Genomic DNA, 16,220 nt, shown 5'->3' with positions numbered 1-16,220 from the left:
TTGCGTTCTGGGCTAGGGTTAGGGTTAGGGAACGGCAAGGCTTAGGGCACAGGAGAGGGTACGGAAACGCGGGAGGGTAAGGCTACGTGCTGATGCACGGGGCAGTGCCAGAGTACAGGCCAGGAGTAGGCAACGGCGTAGGGTAAGGTGTAGGGCTGGTGGTGGGTTTCCATTCCGGGCTAGGGTTAGGGTTAGGGAACGGCAAGGCTTAGGGCACAGGTGAGGGTACGGAAACGTGGGAGGGTCAGGCTACGTGCTGACGCACGGGTCAGTGCCAGCGTACGGGCCAGGAGTAGGCAACGGCGTAAGGTAAGGTGTAGGGCTGGTGGTTGTTTTCCGTTCCAGGCTAGGGTTAGGGTTAGGGAACGGCAAGGCTTAGGACACAGGTGAGGGTACGGAAACGTGGGAGGGTCAGGCTACGTGCTGATTCACGGGTCCGTGCCAGCGTTCGGGCCAGGAGTGTGCAACGGCGTAAGGTAAGGTGTAGTGCTTGTGGTTGATTTCCGTTCCGGGATAGGGTTAGGGTTAGGGATCGGCAAGGCTTAGGGCACAGGTGAGGGTATGGAAACGTGGGAGGGTCGGGCTACGTGCAGACGCACGGGTCAGTGCCAGCGTACGGGCCAGGAGTAGGCAACGGCGTAGGATAAAGTGTACGGCTGGTGGTGGATTTGCGTTCTGGGCTAGGGTTAGGGTTAGGGAACGGCAAGGCTTAGGGCACAGGTCAGGCTACGGAAACGCGGGAGGGTAAGGCTACGTGCTGATGCACGGGTCAGTGCCAGAGTACAGGCCAGGACTAGGCAACGGCGTAGGGTAAGTTGTAGGGCTGGTGTTGGGTTTCCATTCCGGGCTAGGGTTAGCGTTAGGGAAAGGCAAGGCTTAGGGCACAGGTGAGGGTACGGAAACGTGGGAGGGTCAGGCTACGTGCTGACGCATGGGTCAGTGCCAGCGTACTGGCCAGGAGTAGGCAACGGCGTAAGGTAAGGTGTAGGGCTGGTGGTGGATTTGCGTTCCGGGCTAGGGTTAGGGTTAGGGAACGGCAAGGCTTAGGGCACAGGTCAGGGTACGGAAACGCGGGAGGGTAAGGCTACGTGCTGATGAACGGGTCAGTGCCAGAGTACAGGCCAGGAGTAGGCAACGGCGTAGGGTAAGGTGTAGGGCTGGTGGTTGGTTTCCGGTCCAGGCTAGGGTTAGGGTTAGGGAACGGCAAGGCTTAGGGCACAGGTGAGGGTACGGAAACGTGGGAGGGTCGGGCTACGTGCTGACGCACGGGTCAGTGCCAGCGTACGGGTCAGGAGTAGGCAACGGCGTAGGATAAAGTGTAGGGCTGGTGGTGGATTTGCGTTCCAGGCTAGGGTTAGGGTTAGGGAACGGCAAGGCTTAGGGCACAGGTGAGGGTACGGAAACTTGGGAGGGTCAGGCTACGTGCTGACGCACGGTTCAGTGCCAGCGTACGGGCCAGGAATAGGGTACGGCGTAAGGTAAGGTGTAGGGCTGGTGGTGGGTTTCCGTTCTGGCCTAGGGTTAGGGTTAGGGAACGGCAAGGCTTAGGGCACAGGTGAGGGTACGGAAACGTGGGAGGGTCAGGCTACGTGCTGACGCACGGGTCAGTGCCAACGTACGGGCCAGGAGTAGGGTACGGCGTAAGGTAGGGTGTAGGGCTTGTGGTTGATTTCCGTTCCAGGCTAGGGTTAGGGTTAGGGAACGGCACGGCTTAGGGCAAAGGAGAGGGTACGGAAACGTGGGAGGCTCGGGCCCCGTGCTGACGCACGGGTTAGTGACAGCATACGGTCCAGGAGTAGGCAACGGCGTAGGATAAAGTGTAGGGCTGGTGGTGGGTTTCCATTCCGGGCTAGGGTTAGGGTTAGGGAACGGAAACGCTTAGGGCACAGGTGAGGGTACAGAAACGTGGGAGGGTCAGGCTACGTGCTGACGCACGGGTCAGTGCCAGCGTACGGGCCAGGAGTAGGCAACGGCTTAAGGTAAGGTGTAGGGCTGGTGGTGGGTTTCTATTCCAGGCTAGGGTTAGGGTTAGGGAACGGCAAGGCTTAGGGCACAGGTGAGGGTACAGAAACGTGGGAGGTTCGGGCTACGTGCTGACGCACGGGTCAGTGCCAGCGTACGGGCCAGGAGTAGGCAACGGATTAAGGTAAGGTGTAGGGCTGGTGCTGGGTTTCTATTCCGGGCTAGGGTTAGGGTTAGGGAACGGCAAGGCTTAGGGCACAGGTGAGGGTACGGAAACGTGGGAGGGTCAGGCTACGTGCTGACGCACAGGTCAGTGCCAGCCTACAGGTCAGGAGTAGGGTACGGCGTAAGGTAAGGTGTAGGGCTGGTGGTGGGTTTCTATTCCGGGCTAGGGTTAGGTTTAGGGAACGGCAAGGCATAGGGCACAGGTGAGGGTACGGAAACGTGGGAGGGTCAGTCTACGTGCTGACGCACGGGTCAGTGCCAGCGTACGGGTCAGGAGTAGGTTATGGCGTAAGGTAAGGTGTAGGGCTGGTGGTGGGTTTCTATTCCGGGCTAGGGTTAGGGTTAGGGAACGGCAAGGCTTAGGGCACAGGTGAGGGTACGGAAACGTGGGAGGGTCGGGCTACGTGCTGACGCACGGGTCAGTGCCAGCGTACGGGCCAGGAGTACGCAACGGCGTAGGATAAAGTGTAGGGCTGGTGGTGGATTTGCGTTCCGGGCTAGGGTTAGGGTTAGGGAACGGCATGGCTTAGGGCACAGGTGGGGGTACGGAAACGTGGGAGGGTCAGGCTACGTGCTGACGCACGGTTCAGTGCCAGCGTACGGGCCAGGAATAGGGTACGGCGTAATGTAAGGTGTCAGGCTGGTGGTGGGTTTCCGTTCCGGGCTAGGGTTAGGGTTAGGGAACGGCAAGGCTTAGGGCACAGGTGAAGGTACGGAAACGTGGGAGGCTCGTGCTACGTGCTGACGCACGGGTCAGTGCCAGCGTACGGGCCAGGAGTAGGCAACGGCGTAGGATAAAGTGTAGGCTGGTGGTGGATTTGCGTTCTGGGCTAGGGTTAGGGTTAGGGAACAGCAAGGCTTAGGGCACAGGAGAGGGTACGGAAACGCCAGAGTGTAAGGCTACGTGCTGATGCACGGGGCAGTGCCAGAGTACAGGCCAGGAGTAGGCAACGGCGTAGGGTAAGGTGTAGGGCTGGTGGTGGGTTTCCATTCCGGGCTAGGGTTAGGGTTAGGGAACGGCAAGGCTTAGGGCACAGGTGAGGGTACGGAAACGTGGGAGGGTCAGGCTACGTGCTGACGCACGGGTCAGTGCCAGCGTACGGGCCAGGTGTAGGCAACGGCGTAAGGTAAGGTGTAGGGCTGGTGGTTGTTTTCCGTTCTAGGCTAGGGTTAGGGTTAGGGAACGGCAAGGCTTAGGGCACAGGTGAGGGTACGGAAACGTGGGAGGGTCGGGCTACGTGCTGATGCACGGGTCAGTGCCAGCGTACTGGCCAGGAGTAGGCAACGGCGTAGGATAAAGTGTAGGGCTGGTGGTGGATTTGCGTTCCGGGCTAGGGTTAGGGTTAGGGAACGGCAAGGCTTAGGGCACAGGTGAGGGTACGGAAACGTGGGAGGGTCAGGCTACGTGCTGACGCACAGGTCAGTGCCAGCGTACAGGTCAGGAGTAGGGTACGGCGTAAGGAAAGGTGTAGGGCTGGTGGTGGGTTTCTATTCCGGGTTAGGGTTAGGGTTAGGGAATGGCAAGGCTCAGGGCACAGGTGAGGGTACGGAAACTCGGGAGGGTAAGGCTGCGTGCTGATGCACGGGGCAGTGCCAGCGTACGGGCCAGGAGTAGGCAACGGCGTAAGGTAAGGTGTAGGGCTGGTGGTTGGTTTCCGTTCCAGGCTAGGGTTAGGGTTAGGGAACGGCAAGGCTTAGGGCACAGGTGAGGGTACGGAAACGTGGGAGGGTCGGGCTACGTGCTGACGCACGGGTCAGTGCCAGCGTACGGGCCAGGAGTAGGCAACGGCGTAGGATAAAGTGTAGGGCTGGTGGTGGATTTGCGTTCCAGGCTAGGGTTAGGGTTAGGGAACGGCAAGGCTTAGAGCACAGGTGAGGGTACGGAAACGTGGGAGGGTCAGGCTACGTGCTGACGCACGGTTCAGTGCCAGCGTACGGGCCAGGAATAGGGTACGGCGTAAGGTAAGGTGTAGGGCTGGTGCTGGGTTTCCGTTCCGGGCTAGGGTTAGGGTTTGGGAAAGGCAAGGATTAGGGCACAGGTGAGGGTACGGAAACGTGGGAGGGTCAGGCTACGTGCTGACGCACGGGTCAGTGCCAACGTACGGGCCAGGAGTAGGGTACGGCGTAAGATAAGGTGTAGGGCTTGTGGTTGATTTCCGTTCCAGGCTAGGGTTAGGGTTAGGGAACGGCAAGGCTTAGGGCAAAGGAGAGGGTACGGAAACGTGGGAGGATCGGGCCCCGTTCTGACGCACGGGTTAGTGCCCGCATACGGGCCAGGAGTAGGCAACGACGTAGGATAAAGTGTAGGGCTGGTGGTGGGTTTCCATTCCGGGCTAGAGTTAGGGTTAGGGAACGGCAAGGCTTAGGGCACAGGTGAGGGTACGGAAACGTGGGAGGGTCAGGCTACGTGCTGACGCACGGGTCAGTGCCAGCGTACGGGCCAGGAGTAGGCAACGGCGTAAGGTAAGGTGTAGGGCTGGTGGTGGGTTTCTATTCCGGGCTAGGGTTAGGGTTAGGGAACGGCAAGGCTTAGGGCACAGGTGAGGTTACGGAAACGTGGGAGGGTCGGGCTACGTGCTGACGCACGGGTCAGTGCCAGCGTACGGGCCAGGTGTATGCAACGGCGTAGGATAAAGTGTAGGGCTGGGGGTTGTTTTCCGTTCCGGGCTAGTGTTAGGGTTAGGGAACGGCAAGGCTTAGGGCACAGGTGAGGTTACGGAAACGTGGGAGGGTCAGGCTACGTGCTGACGCACAGGTCAGTGCCAGCGTACAGGTCAGGAGTAGGGTACGGCGTAAGGTAACGTGTAGGGCTGGTGGTGGGTTTCTATTCCGGGCTAGGGTTAGGGTTAGGGAACGGCAAGGCTTAGGGCACAGGTGAGGGTACGGAAACGTGGGAGGGTCAGGCTACGTGCTGACGCACGGGTCAGTGCCCGCGTACGGGTCAGGAGTAGGGTATGGCGTAAGGTAAGGTGTAGGGCTGGTGGTGGGTTTCTATTCCGGGCTAGGGTTAGGGTTAGGGAACGGCAAGGCTTAGGGCACAGGTGAGGGTAAGGAAACGTGGGAGGGTCGGGCTACGTGCTGACGCACGGTTCAGTGCCAGCGTACGGGCCAGCAATAGGGTACGGCATAAGGTAAGGTGTAGGGCTTGTGGTTGGTTTCCGTTCCAGGCTAGGCTTAGGTTTAGGGAACGGCGAGGCTTAGGGCACGCGTGAGGGTACGGAAACGCGGGAGGTTAAGGCTGCGTGCTGACGTACGGGTCAGTGCCAGCGTACGGGCCAGGTGTAGGCAACGGCGTAGGATAAAGTGTAGGGCTGGTGGTGGATTTGCGTTCCAGGCTAGGGTTAGGGTTAGGGAACGGCAAGGCTTAGGGCACAGGTGAGGGTACGGAAACGTGGGAGGGTCGGGCTACGTGCTGACGCACGGGTCAGTGCCAGCGTACGGGCCAGGAGTAGGCAACGGCGTAGGATAAAGTGTAGGGCTGGTGGTGGGTTTCCGTTCCGGGCTAGGGTTAGGGTTAGGGAACGGCAAGGCTTAGAGCACAGGTGAGGGTACGGAAACGTGGGAGGGTCAGGCTACGTGCTGACGCACCGTTCAGTGCCAGCGTACGGGCCAGGAATAGGGTACGGCGTAAGGTAAGGTGTAGGGCTGGTGCTGGGTTTCCGTTCCGGGCTAGGGTTAGGGTTAGGGAACGGCAAGGCTTAGGGCACAGGTGAGGGTACGGAAACGTGGGAGGGTCAGGCCACGTGCTGACGCACGGGTCAGTGCCAACGTACGGGCCAGGAGTAGGGTACGGCGTAAGATAAGGTGTAGGGCTTGTGGTTGATTTCCGTTCCAGGCTAGGGTTAGGGTTAGGGAACGGCAAGGCTTAGGGCAAAGGAGAGGTTACGGAAACGTGGGAGGATCGGGCCCCGTTGTGACGCACGGGTGAGTGCCAGCATACGGGCCAGGAGTAGGCAACGACGTAGGATAAAGTGTAGGGCTGGTGGTGGGTTTCCATTCCGTGCTAGAGTTAGGGTTAGGGAACGGCAAGGCTTAGGGCACAGGTGAGGGTACGGAAACGTGAGAGGGTCAGGCTACATGCTGACGCACGGGTCCGTGCCAGCGTACGGGCCAGGAGTAGGCAACGGCGTAAGGTAAGGTGTAGGGCTGGTGGTGGGTTTCTATTCCGGGCTAGGGTTAGGGTTAGGGAACGGCAAGGCTTAGGGCACAGGTGAGGTTACGGAAACGTGGGAGGGTCGGGCTACGTGCTGACGCACAGGTCAGTGCCAGCGTACGGGCCAGGAGTATGCAACGGCGTAGGATAAAGTGTAGGGCTGGTGGTTGTTTTCCGTTCCGGGCTAGTGTTAGGGTTAGGGAACGGCAAGGCTTAGGGCACAGGTGAGGTTACGGAAACGTGGGAGGGTCAGGCTACGTGCTGACGCACCGGTTAGTGCCAGCGTACGGGCCAGGAGTAGGCAACGGCGTAAGGTAAGGTGTAGGGCTGGTGGTTGGTTTCCGTTCCAGGCTAGGGTTAGGGTTAGGGAACGGCAAGGCTTAGGGCACAGGTGAGGGTACGGAAACGTGGGAGGGTCGGGCTATGTGCTGACGCACGTGTCAGTGCCAGCGTACGGGCCAGGAGTAGGCAACGGCGTAGGATAAAGTGTAGGGCTGGTGGTGGATTTGCGTTCGGGGCTAGGGTTAGTGTTAGGGAACGGCAAGGCTTAGGGCACAGGTGAGGGTACGGAAACGTGGGGGGGTCAGGCTACGTGCTGACGCACAGGTCAGTGCCAGCGTACAGGTCAGGAGTAGGGTACGGCGTAAGGTAACGTGTAGGGCTGGTGGTGGGTTTCTATTCCGGGCTAGGGTTAGGGTTAGGGAACGGCAAGGCTTAGGGCACAGGTGAGGGTACGGAAACGTGGGAGGGTCAGGCTACGTGCTGACACACGGGTCAGTGCCAGCGTACGGGTCAGGAGTAGGGTATGGCGTAAGGTAAGGTGTAGGGCTGGTGGTGGGTTTCTATTCCGGGCTAGGGTTAGGGTTAGGGAACGGCAAGGCTTAAGGCACAGGTGAGGGTACGGAAACGTGGGAGGGTCGGGCTACGTGCTGACGCACGGGTCAGTGCCAGCGTACGGGCCAGGAGTAGGCAACGGCGTAGGATAAAGTGTAGGGCTGGTGGTGGATTTGCGTTCCGGGCTAGGGTTAGTGTTAGGGAACGGCAAGGCTTAGGGCACAGGTGAGGGTATGGAAACGTGGGAGGGTCAGGCTACGTGCTGACGCACGGTTCAGTGCCAGCGTACGGGCCAGGAATAGGGTACGGCATAAGGTAAGGTGTCAGGCTGGTGGTGGGTTTCCGTTCCGGGCTAGGGTTAGGGTTAGGGAACGGCAAGGCTTAGGGCACAGGTGAAGGTACGGAAACGTGGGAGGCTCGTGCTACGTGCTGACGCACGGGTCAGTGCCAGCGTACGGGCCAGGAGTAGGCAACGGCGTAGGATAAAGTGTAGGCTGGTGGTGGATTTGCGTTCTGGGCTAGGGTTAGGGTTAGGGAACGGCAAGGTTTACGGCACAGGAGAGGGTACGGAAACGCGGGAGGGTAAGGCTACATGCTGATGCACGGGGCAGTGCCAGAGTACAGGCCAGGAGTAGGCAACGGCGTAGGGTAAGGTGTAGGGCTGGTGGTGGGTTTCCATTCCGGGCTAGGGTTAGGGTTAGGGAACGGCAAGGCTTAGGGCACAGGTGAGGGTACGGAAACGTGGGAGGGTCAGGCTACGTGCTGACGCACGGGTCAGTGCCAGCGTACGTGCCAGGAGTAGGCAACGGCGTAAGGTAAGGTGTAGGGCTGGTGGTTGTTTTCCGTTCCAGGCTAGGGTTAGGGTTAGGGAACGGCAAGGCTTAGGGCACAGGTGAGGGTACGGAAACGTGGGAGGGTCGGGCTACGTGCTGACGCACGGGTCAGTGCCAGCGTACGGGCCAGGAGTAGGCAACGGCGTAGGATAAAGTGTAGGGCTGGTGGTGGATTTGCGTTCCGGGCTAGGGTTAGTGTTCGGGAACGGCAAGGCTTAGGGCACAGGTGAGGGTACGGAAACGTGGGAGGGTCAGGCTACGTGCTGACGCACGGTTCAGTGCCAGCGTACGGGCCAGGAATAGGGTACGGCATAAGGTAAGGTGTCAGGCTGGTGGTGGGTTTCCGTTCCGGGCTAGGGTTAGGGTTAGGGAACGGCAAGGCTTAGGGCACAGGTGAAGGCACGGAAACGTGGGAGGCTCGTGCTACGTGCTGACGCACGGGTCAGTGCCAGCGTACGGGCCAGGAGTAGGCAACAGCGTAGGATAAAGTGTAGGCTGGTGGTGGATTTGCGTTCTGGGCTAGGGTTAGGGTTAGGGAACGGCAAGGCTTAGGGCACAGGAGAGGGTACGGAAACGCGGGAGGGTAAGGCTACGTGCTGATGCACGGGGCAGTGCCAGAGTACAGGCCAGGAGTAGGCAACGGCGTAGGGTAAGGTGTAGGGCTGGTGGTGGGTTTCCATTCCGGGCTAGTGTTAGGGTTAGGGAACGGCAAGGCTTAGGGCACAGGTGAGGGTACGGAAACGTGGGAGGGTCAGGCTACGTGCTGACGCACGGGTCAGTGCCAGCGTACGGGCCAGGAGTAGGCAACGGCGTAAGGTAAGGTGTAGGGCTGGTGGTTGTTTTCCGTTCCAGGCTAGGGTTAGGGTTAGGGAACGGCAAGGCTTAGGGCACAGGTGAGGGTACGGAAACGTGGGAGGGTCGGGCTACGTGCTGACGCACGGGTCAGTGCCAGCGTACTGGCCAGGAGTAGGCAACGGTGTAGGATAAAGTGTAGGGCTGGTGGTGGATTTGCGTTCCGGGCTAGGGTTAGGGTTAGGGAACGGCAAGGCTTAGGGCACAGGTGAGGATACGGAAACGTGGGAGGGTCAGGCTACGTGCAGACGCACGAGTCAGTGCCAGCGTACGGGTCAGGAGTAGGGTACGGCGTAAGGTAAGGTGTAGGGCTGGTGGTGGGTTTCTATTCCGGGCTAGGGTTTTGGTTAGGGAACGGCAAGGCTTAGGGCACAAGTGAGGGTACGGAAACGTGGGAGGGTCAGGCTACGTGCTGACGCACGGTTCAGTGCCAGCGTACGGGCCAGGAATAGGGTACGGCGTAAGGTAAGGTGTAGGGCTGGTGGTGGGTTTCCATTCCGGGCTGGGGTTAGGGTTAGGGAACGGCAAGGCTTAGGACACAGGTGAGGGTACGGAAACGTGGGAGGGTCAGGCTACGAGCTGATTCACGGGTCCGTGCCAGCGTTCGGGCCAGGAGTGTGCAACGGCGTAAGGTAAGGTGTAGTGCTTGTGGTTGATTTCCGTTCCGGGATAGGGTTAGGGTTAGGGATCGGCAAGGCTTAGGGCACAGGTGAGGGTATGGAAACGTGGGAGGGTCGGGCTACGTGCAGACGCACGGGTCAGTGCCAGCGTACGGGCCAGGAGTAGGCAACGGCGTAGGATAAAGTGTACGGCTGGTGGTGGATTTGCGTTCTGGGCTAGGGTTAGGGTTAGGGAACGGCAAGGCTTAGGGCACAGGTCAGGGTACGGAAACGAGGGAGGGTAAGGCTACGTGCTAATGCACGGGTCAGTGCCAGAGTACAGGCCAGGAATAGGCAACGGCGTAGGGTAAGTTGTAGGGCTGGTGTTGGGTTTCCATTTCGGGCTATGGTTAGCGTTAGGGAAAGGCAAGGCTTAGGGCACAGGTGAGGGTACGGAAACGTGGGAGGGTCAGGCTACGTGCTGACGCACGGGTCAGTGCCAGCGTACGGGCCAGGAGTAGGCAACGGCGTAAGGTAAGGTGTAGGGCTGGTGGTGGATTTGCGTTCCGGGCTAGGGTTAGGGTTAGGGAACGGCAAGGCTTAGGGCACAGGTGAGGGTACGGAAACGTGGGAGGGTCAGGCTACGTGCTGACGCACGGGTCAGTGCCAGCGTACGGGTCAGGAGTAGGGTACGGCGTAAGGTAAGGTGTAGGGCTGGTGGTGGGTTTCTATTCCGGGCTAGGGTTAGGGTTAGGGAACGGCAAGGCTTAGGGCACAGGTCAGGGTACGGAAACGCGGGAGGGTAAGGCTACGTGCTGATGAACGGGTCAGTGCCAGAGTACAGGCCAGGAGTAGGCAACGGCGTAGGGTAAGGTGTAGGGCTGGTGGTTGGTTTCCGGTCCAGGCTAGGGTTAGGGTTAGGGAACGGCAAGGCTTAGGGCACAGGTGAGGGTACGGAAACGTGGGAGGGTCGGGCTACGTGCTGACGCACGGGTCAGTGCCAGCGTACGGGTCAGGAGTAGGCAACGGCGTAGGATAAAGTGTAGGGCTGGTGGTGGATTTGCGTTCCAGGCTAGGGTTAGGGTTAGGGAACGGCAAGGCTTAGGGCACAGGTGAGGGTACAGAAACTTGGGAGGGTCAGGCTACGTGCTGACGCACGGTTCAGTGCCAGCATACGGGCCAGGAATAGGGTATGGCGTAAGGTAAGGTGTAGGGCTGGTGGTGGGTTTCCGTTCTGGCCTAGGGTTAGGGTTAGGGAACGGCAAGGCTTAGGGCACAGGTGAGGGTACGGAAACGTGGGAGGGTCAGGCTACGTGCTGACGCACGGGTCAGTGCCAACGTACGGGCCAGGAGTAGGGTACGGCGTAAGGTAAGGTGTAGGGCTTGTGGTTGATTTCCGTTCCAGGCTAGGGTTAGGGTTAGGGAACGGCACGGCTTAGGGCAAAGGAGAGGGTACGGAAACGTGGGAGGGTCGGGCCCCGTGCTGACGCACGGGTTAGTGACAGCATACGGGCCAGGAGTAGGCAACGGCGTAGGATAAAGTGTAGGGCTGGTGGTGGGTTTCCATTCCTGGCTAGGGTTAGGGTTAGGGAACGGAAACGCTTAGGGCACAGGTGAGGGTACAGAAACGTGGGAGGGTCAGGCTACGTGCTGACGCACGGGTCAGTGCCAGCGTACGGGCCAGGAGTAGGCAACGGCTTAAGGTAAGGTGTAGGGCTGGTGGTGGGTTTCTATTCCAGGCTAGGGTTAGGGTTAGGGAACGGCAAGGCTTAGGGCACAGGTGAGGGTACAGAAACGTGGGAGGTTCGGGCTACGTGCTGACGCACGGGTCAGTGCCAGCGTACGGGCCAGGAGTAGGCAACGGCTTAAGGTAAGGTGTAGGGCTGGTGGTGGGTTTCTATTCCGGGCTAGGGTTAGGGTTAGGGAACGGCAAGGCTTAGGGCACAGGTGAGGGTACGGAAACGTGGGAGGGTCAGGCTACGTGCTGACGCACAGGTCAGTGCCAGCCTACAGGTCAGGAGTAGGGTACGGCGTAAGGTAACGTGTAGGGCTGGTGGTGGGTTTCTATTCCGGGCTAGGGTTAGGGTTAGGGAACGGCAAGGCTTAGGGCACAGGTGAGGGTACGGAAACGTGGGAGGGTCAGGCTACGTGCTGACGCACGGGTCAGTGCCCGCGTACGGGTCAGGAGTAGGGTATGGCGTAAGGTAAGGTGTAGGGCTGGTGGTGGGTTTCTATTCCGGGCTAGGGTTAGGGTTAGGGAACGGCAAGGCTTAGGGCACAGGTGAGGGTACGGAAACGTGGGAGGGTCGGGCTACGTGCTGACGCACGGTTCAGTGCCAGCGTACGGGCCAGCAATAGGGTACGGCATAAGGTAAGGTGTAGGGCTTGTGGTTGGTTTCCGTTCCAAGCTAGGGTTAGGGTTAGGGAACGGCAAGGCTTAGGGCACAGGTGACGGTACGGAAACGCGGGAGGTTAAGGCTGCGTGCTGACGTACGGGTCAGTGCCAGCGTACGGGCCAGGTGTAGGCAACGGCGTAGGATAAAGTGTAGGGCTGGTGGTGGATTTGCGTTCCAGGCTAGGGTTAGGGTTAGGGAACGGCAAGGCTTAGGGCACAGGTGAGGGTACGGAAACGTGGGAGGGTCGGGCTACGTGCTGACGCACGGGTCAGTGCCAGCGTACGGGCCAGGAGTAGGCAACGGCGTAGGATAAAGTGTAGGGCTGGTGGTGGGTTTCCGTTCCGGGCTAGGGTTAGGGTTAGGGAACGGCAAGGCTTAGAGCACAGGTGAGGGTACGGAAACGTGGGAGGGTCAGGCTACGTGCTGACGCACGGTTCAGTGCCAGCGTACGGGCCAGGAATAGGGTACGGCGTAAGGTAAGGTGTAGGGCTGGTGCTGGGTTTCCGTTCCGGGCTAGGGTTAGGGTTAGGGAACGGCAAGGCTTAGGGCACAGGTGAGGGTACGGAAACGTGGGAGGGTCAGGCCACGTGCTGACGCACGGGTCAGTGCCAACGTACGGGCCAGGAGTAGGGTACGGCGTAAGATAAGGTGTAGGGCTTGTGGTTGATTTCCGTTCCAGGCTAGGGTTAGGGTTAGGGAACGGCAAGGCTTAGGGCAAAGGAGAGGTTACGGAAACGTGGGAGGATCGGGCCCCGTTGTGACGCACGGGTTAGTGCCAGCATACGGGCCAGGAGTAGGCAACGACGTAGGATAAAGTGTAGGGCTGGTGGTGGGTTTCCATTCCGTGCTAGAGTTAGGGTTAGGGAACGGCAAGGCTTAGGGCACAGGTGAGGGTACGGAAACGTGAGAGGGTCAGGCTACATGCTGACGCACGGGTCAGTGCCAGCGTACGGGCCAGGAGTAGGCAACGGCGTAAGGTAAGGTGTAGGGCTGGTGGTGGGTTTCTATTCCGGGCTAGGGTTAGGGTTAGGGAACGGCAAGGCTTAGGGCACAGGTGAGGTTACGGAAACGTGGGAGGGTCGGGCTACGTGCTGACGCACGGGTCAGTGCCAGCGTACGGGCCAGGAGTATGCAACGGCGTAGGATAAAGTGTAGGGCTGGTGGTTGTTTTCCGTTCCGTGCTAGTGTTAGGGTTAGGGAACGGCAAGGCTTAGGGCACAGGTGAGGTTACGGAAACGTGGGAGGGTCAGGCTACGTGCTGACGCACGGGTTAGTGCCAGCCTACGGGCCAGGAGTAGGCAACGGCGTAAGGTAAGGTGTAGGGCTGGTGGTTGGTTTCCGTTCCAGGCTAGGGTTAGGGTTAGGGAACGGCAAGGCTTAGGGCACAGGTGAGGGTACGGAAACGTGGGAGGGTCGGGCTACGTGCTGACGCACGTGTCAGTGCCAGCGTACGGGCCAGGAGTAGGCAACGGCGTAGGATAAAGTGTAGGGCTGGTGGTGGATTTGTGTTCGGGGCTAGGGTTAGGGTTAGGGAACGGCAAGGCTTAGGGCACAGGTGAGGGTACGGAAACGTGGGGGGGTCAGGCTACGTGCTGACGCACAGGTCAGTGCCAGCGTACAGGTCAGGAGTAGGGTACGGCGTAAGGTAACGTGTAGGGCTGGTGGTGGGTTTCTATTCCGGGCTAGGGTTAGGGTTAGGGAACGGCAAGGCTTAGGGCACAGGTGAGGGTACGGAAACGTGGGAGGGTCAGGCTACGTGCTGACACACGGGTCAGTGCCAGCGTACGGGTCAGGAGTAGGGTATGGCGTAAGGTAAGGTGTAGGGCTGGTGGTGGGTTTCTATTCCGGGCTAGGGTTAGGGTTAGGGAACGGCAAGGCTTAAGGCACAGGTGAGGGTACGGAAACGTGGGAGGGTCGGGCTACGTGCTGACGCACGTGTCAGTGCCAGCGTACGGGCCAGGAGTAGGCAACGGCGTAGGATAAAGTGTAGGGCTGGTGGTGGATTTGCGTTCCGGGCTAGGGTTAATGTTAGGGAACGGCAAGGCTTAGGGCACAGGTGAGGGTACGGAAACGTGGGAGGGTCAGGCTACGTGCTGACGCACGGTTCAGTGCCAGCGTACGGGCCAGGAATAGGGTACAGCATAAGGTAAGGTGTCAGGCTGGTGGTGGGTTTCCCTTCCGGGCTAGGGTTAGGGTTAGGGAACGGCAAGGCTTAGGGCACAGGAGAAGGTACGGAAACGTGGGAGGCTCGTGCTATGTGCTGACGCACGGGTCAGTGCCAGCGTACGGGCCAGGAGTAGGCAACGGCGTAGGATAAAGTGTAGGCTGGTGGTGGATTTGCGTTCTGGGCTAGGGTTAGGGTTAGGGAACGGCAAGGCTTAGGGCACAGGAGAGGGTACGGAAACGCGGGAGGGTAAGGCTACATGCTGATGCACGGGGCAGTGCCAGAGTACAGGCCAGGAGTAGGCAACGGCGTAGGGTAAGGTGTAGGGCTGGTGGTGGGTTTCCATTCCGGGCTAGGGTTAGGGTTAGGGAACGGCAAGGCTTAGGGCACAGGTGAGGGTACGGAAACGTGGGAGGGTCAGGATACGTGCTGACGCACGGGTCAGTGCCAGCGTACGGGCCAGGAGTAGGAAACGGCGTAAGTTAAGGTGTAGGGCTGGTGGTTGTTTTCTGTTCCAGGCTAGGGTTAGGGTTAGGGAACGGCAAGGCTTAGGGCACAGGTGAGGGTACGGAAACGTGGGAGGGTCGGGCTACGTGCTGACGCACGGGTCAGTGCCAGCGTACGGGCCAGGAGTAGGCAACGGCGTAGGATAAAGTGTAGGGCTGGTGGTGGATTTGCGTTCCGGGCTAGGGTTAGTGTTCGGGAACGGCAAGGCTTAGGGCACAGGTGAGGGTACGGAAACGTGGGAGGGTCAGGCTACGTGCTGACGCACGGTTCAGTGCCAGCGTACGGGCCAGGAATAGGGTACGGCATAAGGTAAGGTGTCAGGCTGGTGGTGGGTTTCCGTTCCGGGCTAGGGTTAGGTTTAGGGAACGGCAAGGCTTAGGGCACAGGTGAAGGTTCGGAAACGTGGGAGGCTCGTGCTACGTGCTGACGCACGGGTCAGTGCCAGCGTACGGGCCTGGAGTAGGCAACGGCGTAGGATAAAGTGTAGGCTGGTGGTGGATTTGCGTTCTGGGCTAGGGTTAGGGTTAGGAAACGGCAAGGCTTAGGGCACAGGAGAGGGTACGGAAACGCGGGAGGGTAAGGCTACGTGCTGATGCACGGGGCAGTGCCAGAGTACAGGCCAGGAGTAGGCAACGGCGTAGGGTAAGGTGTAGGGCTGGTGGTGGGTTTCCATTCCGGGCTAGGGTTAGGGTTAGGGAACGGCAAGGCTTAGGGCACAGGTGAGGGTACGGAAACGTGGGAGGGTCAGGCTACGTGCTGACGCACGGGTCAGTGCCAGCGTACGGGCCAGGAGTAGGCAACGGCGTAAGGTAAGGTGTAGGGCTGGTGGTTGTTTTCCGTTCCAGGCTAGGGTTAGGGTTAGGGAACGGCAAGGCTTAGGGCACAGGTGAGGGTACGGAAACGTGGGAGGGTCGGGCTACGTGCTGACGCACGGGTCAGTGCCAGCGTCCTGGCCAGGAGTAGGCAACGGCGTAGGATAAAGTGTAGGGCTGGTGGTGGATTTGCGTTCCGGGCTAGGGTTAGGGTAAGGGAACGGCAAGGCTTAGGGCACAGGTGAGGATACGGAAACGTGGGAGGGTCAGGCTACGTGCAGACGCACGAGTCAGTGCCAGCGTACGGGTCAGGAGTAGGGTACGGCGTAAGGTAAAGTGTAGGGCTGCTGGTGGGTTTCTATTCCGGGCTAGGGTTGGGGTTAGGGAACGGCAAGGCTTAGGGCACAAGTGAGGGTACGGAAACGTGGGAGGGTCAGGCTACGTGCTGACGCACGGTTCAGTGCCAGCGTACGGGCCAGGAATAGGGTACGGCGTAAGGTAAGGTGTAGGGCTGGTGGTGGGTTTCCATTCCGGTCTGGGGTTAGGGTTAGGGAACGGCAAGGCTTAGGACACAGGTGAGGGTACGGAAACGTGTGAGGGTCAGGCTACGTGCTGATTCACGGGTCCGTGCCAGCGTTCGGGCCAGGAGCGTGCAACGGCGTAAGGTAAGGTGTAGTGCTTGTGGTTGATTTCCGTTCCGGGATAGGGTTAGGGTTAGGGATCGGCAAGGCTTAGGGCACAGGTGAGGGTATGGAAACGTGGGAGGGTCGGGCTACGTGCAGACGCACGGGTCAGTGCCAGCGTACGGGCCAGGAGTAGGCAACGGCGTAGGATAAAGTGTACGGCTGGTGGTGGATTTGCGTTCTGGGCTAGGGTTAGGGTT

Source organism: Mesoplodon bidens (assembly GCF_964165515.1).
Source record: "Mesoplodon bidens genome assembly, chromosome: 18".
In the NCBI taxonomy this organism is placed as follows: Eukaryota; Metazoa; Chordata; class Mammalia; order Artiodactyla; family Ziphiidae; genus Mesoplodon; species Mesoplodon bidens.
This window is presented reverse-complemented; position numbering follows the sequence as displayed.